The sequence below is a fragment of the Nelumbo lutea genome, chromosome 5 (genome assembly GCF_056320005.1).
Source record: "Nelumbo lutea isolate HS-2025 chromosome 5, American lotus-T2T, whole genome shotgun sequence".
Lineage (NCBI taxonomy): Eukaryota > Viridiplantae > Streptophyta > Magnoliopsida > Proteales > Nelumbonaceae > Nelumbo > Nelumbo lutea.
In genome coordinates, this window is record NC_142688.1 from 30,737,360 (window position 1) to 30,748,746 (window position 11,387).

Below are 11,387 nucleotides of genomic sequence, written 5' to 3' on the forward strand. Positions count from 1 at the left end.
TTCTGATTTGGTGCAGTTCAAATCAATAAATTATGGTTTGAGAAATTTCTAAACCAAATCAAATGATTTTAGTATAGAAACTAAATTAGATCAAACCGTCTTATTATGGTTTTGTGTGGTTTTTAATTCGATTTAGGAATTTTAGACCATTCTTTGATCTATTGGGATTAATCCAATTAAAAAGCTCAAATAACACTCTTAAAAAATTAAAACTTAAAACTTTTATTTTATTATAAAGTTAAAGGGTTTATTATACATTCAGTTTAAATATATTATATTATATTGTATATAATATTTATACATCATTTATTTATATAATTATATTGTATATTTATAGGGTTTGTATTATATATATAATTTTAGTTAATGGTTTACAGTTTGGTTTGGTTTATAAAGCTCAACATAGGAGTGCAAATGGATCGGATCATGATCTAATCTGATTTGATCCAAGATCCGATTCTATTTGGTTGAATTTGGATCACATATGTTCGGATCTTTGGATCATATCAGATGGGATAATAGGATCTGATTAGAAATCGGATTGGATTTGAATCACCCTTCTATCCTTTTCGAGAAGATCCAATCAGATATATATTATATATTTATATAAATATAATATATATATGTTATTTATTTATTTATAAATAAAATTTTTATATTATATTTTTATAAATTTGTTATATTATTTATCTTTATAAAAAACATGTATATATATGATGAAAATAATTGAAAAACATGTATATATATGATGAAAATAATTAAAAAACATGTATTTTTTGTTTTTACTTTATTTAAATTAGTATATCTTATTTTCTTTTAATAATTTATTAATTTCTAAAGAAAGCAAGTCAGATTAGATTGAAGACCCGACTTACCAATAGGATTCAAATTCAAATTGAATCCTTTCAGATTGAACAGTGTTGGATGAGATTCGATTCCGATATGATTCGTTTGCATCCCTAATTCAAGAAACCACACTGAAACCGCAAATCACAATTAATAAAATATAAAACTGAACCAGATCACAGCCTTGGGGTATATTGTTGTGGCTCCACCTTCAATCGAATCGAGGCTAAAATCATGATTCTGCTCATCTAACAGAAGGTAAAACAGATTCCAGAAAGGCACTGAACAGGTAACTGAAGTCTGAAGGGGAGACGCAATTTGAATGAGTAGTGAGCTGGCGCATGAAGTTGCATACACGTTGCATGCTTGCCACCATTGCTGCGTACCTACCTTCTTCCTTGGATTAAGCAACAATCAGCAGCGTGTGGGTCTCGTACTCTCGTGATTTATGCAGGAGGTCAAAAATGGGGGAAAGTCATGATTAGATTCCAAACAGACCAATTGATTTTTGAATCTGTTAATTATTTTCTCAAATGGGGATGTGACAAATAACTATTGTCTCTATTGGCAGAAGGAATCGAATGGCAATTGGGTTACACAAATTGCTGATGGAACGTTTAGAAAAGGGCTCGCCGTTGCTGTCAACAAGGGAGTGAATCAAAGCATTGGCTGTGCTTTGATATTTTCAGCGCTACTAACTTACTGACATCCACAGTGCTGGCTGCATGCATATATTGACACTTGTATTTATGGAATATTAAGGCTTCGTTTGCTTTTTGTTAAATTATTTATTTGCCTAAATACAATTATCTGGGTGATTTTTTTTTGAGAAATAATTATTAGGGGAAGTGCATTTATTCATTTTTTTTTTATTTTTCACTTAAATAAGGCAATGATAATTTTAGGCATAGAAATCCATTATTAAAAGGGACATTTTTGTTTCATTCAAGTATTGACAACTTTTCCCTTATGTGGGAAAGTTATTTACCCACCCAGGAGATGGGTATCAATTTTTTGGGTAAATGATACATAGCAAAGTAAACTTTTCCTTATCCTCACATAAAGCTAAAAATGGGATTCTTGATTAATGGGAACCAAAATCCCATTGACCAACTTTACCCCTCTCAAAAAAAAAAAAAAAAAACAAAAAACGCCCCTAAATATAATTGGATGGTTGGTGCCCTTTATTTAATTATTTATAAGGAATTTAATGTATTAATGCCATTTCTCTTTTGAGTTTCTGTATGTTAGTGTCATGTATTTTGTTTTCTCTTCCACTTCTCAATCTTCTTTTTTTGTTTGGTTGAATATATATATATATATATTTATTTATTTTTGTCCAGTATTTTCTCCTATTTTGGGCCTTTGTGGCTCCTAATGGTGCTTAACTTGCACAAAACCTGGGATAATTATATTGTATTTCAAAGGCATGCCCGAGAAAATGACATTGATACCGAACAAAGCCTTAATGCTTTATTACTAAGGCCCCGTTTGGTTCGGGGGAATAGGGACCTGGAATCGGAATTGGAATGGGCTATTCCGGTTCCGGCTAAGATTTTTAAAACCGGATCAGATAGGGGACCGTTTTGGGGACTGATTCCTGGGTCGAATGGTCTGACTATCCAATTTGAACGGATGGTCTGTTCTAACTTAAAAAATAAAAAAGACAAAAACTGTTGTTCAAGTCAATGGTTTGGCGGTTCAACTACTTGGGTTAATAGGTTGTTTACCAAATCAACGATTTTTGGACAAAAAGTGATTTTAGGGTGAAACGGAACTGACTACCTGACTGATTCCCGATTTTTCTGATTTGGTTTTGAAAACCATGATTCCAATACTATTTGGTTGGGCGAAATCAGAATCTTGGTGGAATGGTATTCCTCTATTTGAGTTTGAGGGAATGACCATTTCCTCCCCCTTCCTCTTGATTCCAAATCCCATTCCCATTCCTATTTGAACCAAACAAACTATGGGAATAAATCATTCAAATTCTAATTTTAAAGAATCAAATGATCTTGATTTCGATTCCGATTCCAACTATAAACCAAACGGATGCTAAAAACCTTAAATCCTCCATATAAATGGATCCTAAAACCCACTTCTTTACGTTAAATAACATATCAAGGTATCACATGCATCAAGACGAGGTATCTAAACGATCCCAAATCTATTCGTTCGGCTGGGGTTCATGAGCTAATATCTGCCTCAGTTGGCAAGGCCTTTGGCTACTTGTAGCATAGACTTGCGAGTTGCGATTGAATCCTGCCTGCACCGGGACCAAGGTTGAGGGTTATAACGGTCCTTTTGGGCGTGACCCAATTTAACCCTAAAATTTTGGGCTTAAGCTTAGGTTTTGTCTTTATAATCAACTTGGTCCATACATATTGTTGGATTTTGATCTTATAAGAGATTAAATCCAATGGGTTTGATTGGTCAATTACATGAGAAATTGCACCTATACATTTGATTTAAAAATCAGTTTTTTTCTTACAAAAAAACCCAATTTCGAACTTGTCCCACATGGGAAAATTATAAGTTTTGTTTTCAGTATTTCAGTAGAAGCTGATTTACACTCCTTAGAATTAGTAGAGGAGAGTATGGGGATTCGATACCACGCAACGCGCATGCACGCGTGTGCGCGTGTGTGCGGCGCAATGAGGCACTTTAGAGGTGCACTCTGCGTGCACTTGCGTGGCTCGCGATGGGCGGCTCTGGTTTTGGTGCGTTGATGACCGTTGATGAGATCAACGGTCATGATTCGATCGGGTGTGATCAAGAGGCACAATTCAAAGTTATAACAATCACCAACTGTTAACAACTTTTTAAACAATCACAATGTTTGAAATTGTGATTGTTCAAGGTGCCTTCTCTAAACCAGCACCTACCTTTTCTTCATACATCTTCACAAATTATTTAAGGAGCATGAATCAGACTCCAAAACACACAATTTTGAACTCTCTCTCTCTCTCTCTCTCTTAGTCCGGTCTGCTACAGTCTCACAGAAGGTTTTTTTGGAGACTCTTCAACTTCGCTGGTTGCAGATTCTCGCCCAAGGCTCTGTTGTATCCTGGGAACGAATTTGCCTGTAACCCAACAGCAAACTCTGTAAAACTGAGTGGGGGCAAATAACGTTCTAAAGACAGTGCCTTCAGACGCGCCTCAGAGCTTATCCTTCAAAGTTACAGTGACCCCATTCATCCCCAACTTTAGAATGTTATTCTGCAATGGAGGCGGAAGCAAGCATGACTTCGATCAAGATGATGAACCAAGATCTTGTTCGACTAGACCAATTCGATGGAGCAAATTTCAGCCAATGGCAAGACAAGATGATCTTCTTTTTGATCACACTGAAGCTATACTATCTGCTGGACCCGAATCTGCAATCACTTCCTGAACCCACTGTCAGAGAAACTAAAGAAGGAAAGAGCAATACGGGAAGATGATTCACTTCTATAACGAGAACACATACTGAATGCCTTATCAGACCGGCTCTACAACTTCTACAAGGAACTTACATCTCCAAAAGAAATCTGAAAGGCCCTGGAATTCAAATACAAGGTGCAAGAAGCAGGTACGAATAAGTATTTTATTGCAGAATACTTTGACTTCACCATGAACGACCATAAACCTATATTGGAGCAAGTTCATGAACTACAAGTGATAGTCAATAAAATTCGATCCCTTAACATCATCCTTCCTGAATCTTTCCAAGTGGGAGCAATCATTGCCAAACTTCCACCCTCTTGGAAGGATTACAGGAAGAAGCTTCTGCACAAGGCTGAAGAACTTACCTTGGAGCAAATTCAGCAGCACCTTCATATTGAAGAAGAGTCTCGAATTAGAGACAGTAGGGATAAGACCCTGACCGGTATGCTGAACTCTAAGGTAAATTTTGTGGAAAACGGATCGAAGAAGACTAACCTTGCATTACAAGTAAAGAAGAAGGATGGGAACTTCAAGAAGAGCAACAATAAGAAAGGATCCTACTATGTTTGTGGAAAGAAGGGGCATTATGCCCGAGTCTGCCGACATCGGAAAGGTGGAACCAAGTTTGCAAATATGGTAGAAGACAATCTCGTGACCATGATTACTGAATTCAACATGGCTGAATCGTCTTCTGGATGGTGGTTTGATTCAGGCGCCACAGTACCCACGACAGTCTCAATCAGGGGCGAGCCATGTATATTGGTGGGGTCCTTGGCTCCTCCAAACTTTTTGTTAGATTAGTATTTGTATATTGGTGGGGTCCTTGCCCACCTTTTTGGTTTTTTTTTTTACCAAATATAACTTCTATGTGATACCCACCTAGCAAGGCCAGAAGCCATTACATGACAGCCCTCCCAGACAGGCACTATATGCTCAGGCAGTGTTTTCAAAGTCGGATCGGATTGGACGGTCGGATCAGGAAAATCAGGAATCAATCACCTGATCAGTTTTGTTTTACCCCAAAATCACTTTTTGGGGATGGGGATTGAGGTCCCGCCCTGTTCCAGTAGGGGTGTATCGGGCGACATTGATAGTATTTTCAACCTATTTTATTTTTTTTCAAAATCGGTTCAGGGGGCCAGTTTAAGGCTCCTCCACCCCCTAAACCGGTCAGAACCCCGATACACCCCCTGTAGGGACGTATAGGAAAGCCAATGGCATGATACGTATCGGCCGATACTTTGAACCTTATATATATAATGTTATTTATATTAAATTTACTATTATATTATATATATCAAAACATAATTTATAATTTAAAAATTTTTATTTATTTTAAGTAAATTTATTTTTCAAAAAAGTATTGTCATCTAAAAACATTTCAGGGATTCAGGTCCCCACGGGGAACCCATCTCCGTTGGAGATTAGGGATGGATGACAAATTTTATCCCTATCAAGGATCAAGGACGGGGTTAATTTCAGAATCGAGGTTGGGGACGGGGAATATGATCCCCGCCCCATTGCCATTCCTATATAATATAATAGGGGTGGTAATTTTCAATCCAACCCACCTAATCCATCAATTCCATTCAATTCATACACTTGTAACCATCTAAACCCGTCCATTCGGATGATGTATTTATGTCGTTGGATCGAATTTGCATTTTGCAACTTGCATCTAATTATTAGTTGGATCAGATCTGGATTTAACTTCATCTGATCCAATTAAAATCCGAATATAATTATATTAGTATATTTATTGATTTTAATATATCAATTTTATATAATTATACGTAAAATTATAAAAAAATACATATTTGTATATTATATTATATATAAATTTATATATAATACATTTAGTATATTATATTTACGTTAATTTATTATATATAAAAATTGAAAAGTAATTGAATTTTTATTTTTTTTTGTATTTTAAAATATTAAAGCGAAATCAGATTAAATTCGAGTTCAAGTTCTTTAAATCCAATCAGATTAATTTGAATATAAGTTTTCAATAATTGAATTGGATTCAGATTTTATTAATCTGATCCAATTACAACATTAAGTCATGGATCATAGGTATCCATTTGCATAAAAGAGGTACATTACTCTTACCCCAATAAGGATTGGTTTACATGTTTCAAATATCCAAATGGATTAAGTTGATTGATGTAGGTTTGATTGCAATGTACACATATTAAAAGTATGAGTTTTTAATGGGTGAATAGATGGTTGATATGGGTTGGTCTTCAATCCACATTCATTTCAACCCCATCCATCCATTTGTGAGTCCTCGTACAATCAGCCTATAAAGGGGAGAAAGGAAAAATTACAGTGGGGTTGCTCTCCCAAGCCCAAGATCTAGTACGTAGGAGGAGTTTTTTACAATGTTGCATGCTTGCAGCTACACGTTTGATCATTGCATTCAATAATTTCTGGATTTTTTTTTGCTGATTAAAATAAACTAAAAAGGATAAATAAATAAAAAGTCTGACTTTGTTTTAATATTTCAATTAGGGTTTAAAATTTCAACACAATATGACATGTAGAAATATAAAATGTTTTTGAGTATTTTGGTGTTTTCATGGGGCAGAGAGGTCTGCAACCTATCCTTGATTTCTGAAAAAAAAAACTAAAATAATAATGGGATTTTTACTGTTCAGTCCACCCCCAGAATTCCTAGCTCTTTCGTACAGGTGGGGTGGGTAAGGTGCCAGTTTGGAATTGATGCCAATTCATGGGTGGGTATGAGTGTTATAGGTGGAGCTGTTTATAATTTTGAATTGTTGTAGATCTGTAGTTCAAATCAGAATTCTGAGGTAGAGTGCAGTCTAAAAATCCCAATAATTTATAAATTGGAATTCATTCCTATACTTTGAACCATGCTCTTGGGGAGGAACTCGACTTCAGTCAGTGCATTGGATGTCATCCTAAGTTCTTAATGGATGAAGTGACTAAACATAATAATTTATTGTTTTTTCTTTCGGTAAATAAAATAATTAAATAATAAAAACATTTAATGCAATATAGATAAGGTTTTAAAAATTGACCCGAAAATGAAACCGTTTTTCTACTTGTTTTTGAGTCAATGGTTCAGCCATCCAGTCAGAATAGATCGGCCCTTGATCCAGGTTGTTCAGTGATCAATTAACAATTTTTTTTTGAGTCAAAGCATAAAACAGAATCAAATAATTGACTTGTTCCCGAGTTAAACAGTTCAACCGTCCAATTGGATCCGGTTTTCAAAACAGTGGATATGGTAATCAACCAAATTTCAGCTTAACTATTATAGAGCTCAAACCTCCCTGACTCCCTCCCTCCACAATTCATTGTGTTTGTTTGGCATCGATACCATTGCTCCAGAAAATGGAGACACATTAGCACCACATTGGAAAAAAATGGTGTTCCAGGAAACACCTGTTTGTTTGTAACTTTTTTTCCATAAAAAACAGTACTCACGCCTTGAAAATCGGGAAGGTATGGCTTAGAGCAACGCTGAATTTGGAATTTTCTGAAGTTGCAGCTCGTTGCTGCCAATAGGGACATGAGATGGCAGTGACAGGGACATGATGTGGCACTGGATAATAGGTACCAATGCTGAAAACGTTTCCTGGAGCATTGGTACCAAACAAAAAATGTTGCTGTTGCTCTAGGAAACGTCCTACCTGACAGCAACGTTTTCAAAAAAAAAAAAAAAAACTGTTTCCTGAGAAAACGGTGCTAACCCACACATCAGCAGCACCGTGCTGTATCTGCAGCATCGATGCCAAACATATACTAAAAGATAAAAGTAACAAATCATTCAGTTCAGCCATATCCGGATGCTTCTTTCGCTATGTTTTGGCACATTTGTGAAAAAGAAATTGCATATTTTCCTGGCACAAAGTTGAAAAAACCATATTGATTTTTTTTTTTGAGTTCATGACGTTTTTGAACAGTTTCGGTGGCGTTTGGTGATATTTCAGTGGTAACTTTTCTGTGTTATAAAAAACAGAATAAAAATTAACTGCTTAGTATTGGACTAAGGAAATCAGGTTTTCCTGGTTGCAATTGGGATTTCAAAAATTTTCCAACATTTCGTGGATCATGGATCAAGTTATTAACTAATAAAACAAATAATCTATAGGATTAGTTTGTTTGTAGTGCGAATTGTGCAAGTATATGGAGTGCAAAGTTTTGATTTACTTTTTACTTTAGATTTGACTTTGTTTTATATGAAAGATCATGAAGATAGGAAGAAAGTTTATTTTTTGGGAGTGTGGTAGGAACAAGATGATATGATCCACATTTTATATGAGAGAAAATCAAGATAGGAGGAAGGTGGAACAAATTTTATAGCAGTTTTTGAGATACAAAATTTTCACTGTTAATAAATGCAAATAAAACAAAAGTATACTTTTTGTATCAGGTATGAGCATAAATAATACCTGATACAAAACTTGTGCTTCATTCAGATTTGCCCAATACATTGAATCATGCCTGATACAAAACTTGTGCTTCATTCAGATTTGCCCAATACATTGAATCATGCCTGATACAAAGCTTTGTATTAGATGCATAGTTGAACCTGGTGCAAATTTGTACTTCATTCAGATTTGCACTGCAAACAAACAGTCATAAGGATTATTTATGATATTGAATCTTATTTCTATACAGACCACTTATCAAGTTTTTGCCCAACCAATGGTTTATACTTTATACACCCTCCCAAACTAAACTCTTTTAAAATTTTGATAACGGGTCGAAAAATGGATAATGCCTTAAGGGGTTAATTGCATTATGCTTTTATCTTTAGGTTAATAAGTCATGAGCAGAACACCTTATCATCCATTAATGAGTTCGACTTCTACTTATTACATGTCTATAGAAGACCAAGAGACAAACTATTCAGTTCAACTAATTCGGCCCTTACCAAATGGCCCCTTAAATTAATATTACTTCTGATCACGGATAGAGGTGCCAGTGCTGGGTCCGGTTAAGTGGTAAACCTGTACTGATCCGATCCTATTGGGTTAAAATCTGGTCAGTCTTAATTGGGTTTCAGGTGAACTAAAATCAACCTACTGACATTACAGCATTGAAATATTCATATTTATAAGTGTACTTTGTATCATGGATTCGATAACCCCTCTCCATTTATTTAGGTGGTCAGGTTCAGGACTTTAATTAGGTTGGTATTAATTCGAGTCAAGCCCAAGTTGAACCAATCCCGTACCGAATACATACAACCTGTTGATGAATCTGGATCTATTCCTCACAGAATGTTTCTCACATCGACCTCATAGCATGTATTAATGGTACATCGGGAACATCTCTTATTCTTGTATGCTGTTATCCATGAGGATGTTCTCCATTATACGGTGGGATGTGACTGTGAGGTCAGTGTGAGGAGTAGATTCCAATTCTCTGCTGATCAAGGTTTATAAAACTGAATCGGATAACGAATCAGTCAGGGGTCCGGTTGTCAGGTTGAACAGTCCGACCGTTCGAACTGAATGAACGGCCCGTTCTGAAAAAAAAATAAAAAAATAAAAAAAACTAACCAAACCGTTGAACGGTTCAAATAGTTTAACCACATGGGTCAACGGTTTACTGACCAAATCAATAGTTTTTGGGGAAATAACAGTTCTAGAGTAAAATGGAACTGTTCACCTAACCGGTTTCTGGTTTTTCCAGTCCATTCGGGTTTTGAAAACCATGCTGTTGATATCCCCAATCACAGGCCTCTCAGTGTTGTATACTGGGGAATGCATAAGCTGTCACATTGCTTTTAAACAATTGCCTACACCAACTATCAAAATGATTAAAATAGGTTCTAAATTTTATCGGCTCTGCAAATTCTTTCCGTCATTAAAACAATGAGTTCTGGATTTGAATCCATGATATTTAAATGTTTAAATTTACACTTATATAGAAGCAATATCTATCTATTAATAAAGTTGGTTTGAATTTTATATATTTAAATAAGGAGTTGTAAAATCAAATCACATAAAATTTATTGTATTTATGATATATAATATTAAGTTTTTTAGTTTATTTTATTAACATAATATATAATATTCTGAATATTTTCAGTTTAATTTACTAATGATATTCAATTTCCATAGCTAATCAAAGTTTTATCTAAATTTGGTGAATAAGGCTTGAATAAACTAAAAAAAAAAATGGCTCTAAGCATGTTTGATCTAATCCAAGAAATTTTATTTTAATGTTTTTTTACTTTTACAAAAAAATTATAAAAAATTGACCAAGGTTCAAAATATCGATATAGGTTGCCAATATGTCAATTGGGGCATATCGGCCTGTATCAAGGCTCGCTTTTATCTTTTTATATTTTAGTTTTTATTTTTCAAACTAGTTCAGAGGGATAGATTTAAGGCCCCTCTACCCCCTGAACCAGGTCAGACCCCAAAAAACCCGTTGTAAGGGCGTATCGGGAGGCTATTGATATGTTGCAACGTGGTCTCATGTGACCCCAATGAAATGGGGAAGCGTAGTGTTTTAAACCAAACACTAGTTGATGTAATGTTTTGTTTTCTCTTTCAAACACTGATGTATTTACATTTTATTGAAGGGCCTTGGGTTGTCCTTAGACCACTGTGATGAATTTATGGGATCTCTTCATTGCATGGGTCCCTTCTAGTATATATATTTAAAAATCCTTTCAATTTCTTTTTACATCAAACAAAATTAAAATCAAAATGTGATGAAGTTATGGTGAAATTAAGACCTTGTCACCATGTTAAAGGCAAATTTTAGGGTCTTTTAGTTTATGTGAATAGGGGTCCGAAATTGGAATTGGAGTCAATTCCAATTCCAACTGTTTGGTTGGGCAGAATCGAATCTTATTCCCATTCCTGATGGAATGGCATTCCCCCATTTAAGAGAATGGTAATTCCCTCCCCATCCCTTGAGAATGAAATTCTATTCCAGCTAGTTTCAATTTCCATTCCCATTCCTGTCTGAACCGAACAAACTATGAGAATAGACTATTCCGATTCCAATTCCAGTTCTGATTGTAAACCAAATAGACCCTTAATTCTTTAGGGCAACATATGTATAATCTTATGGTTGTCTTGAAGAATTTCGAGAATTACAATGATGATTGAAAACGA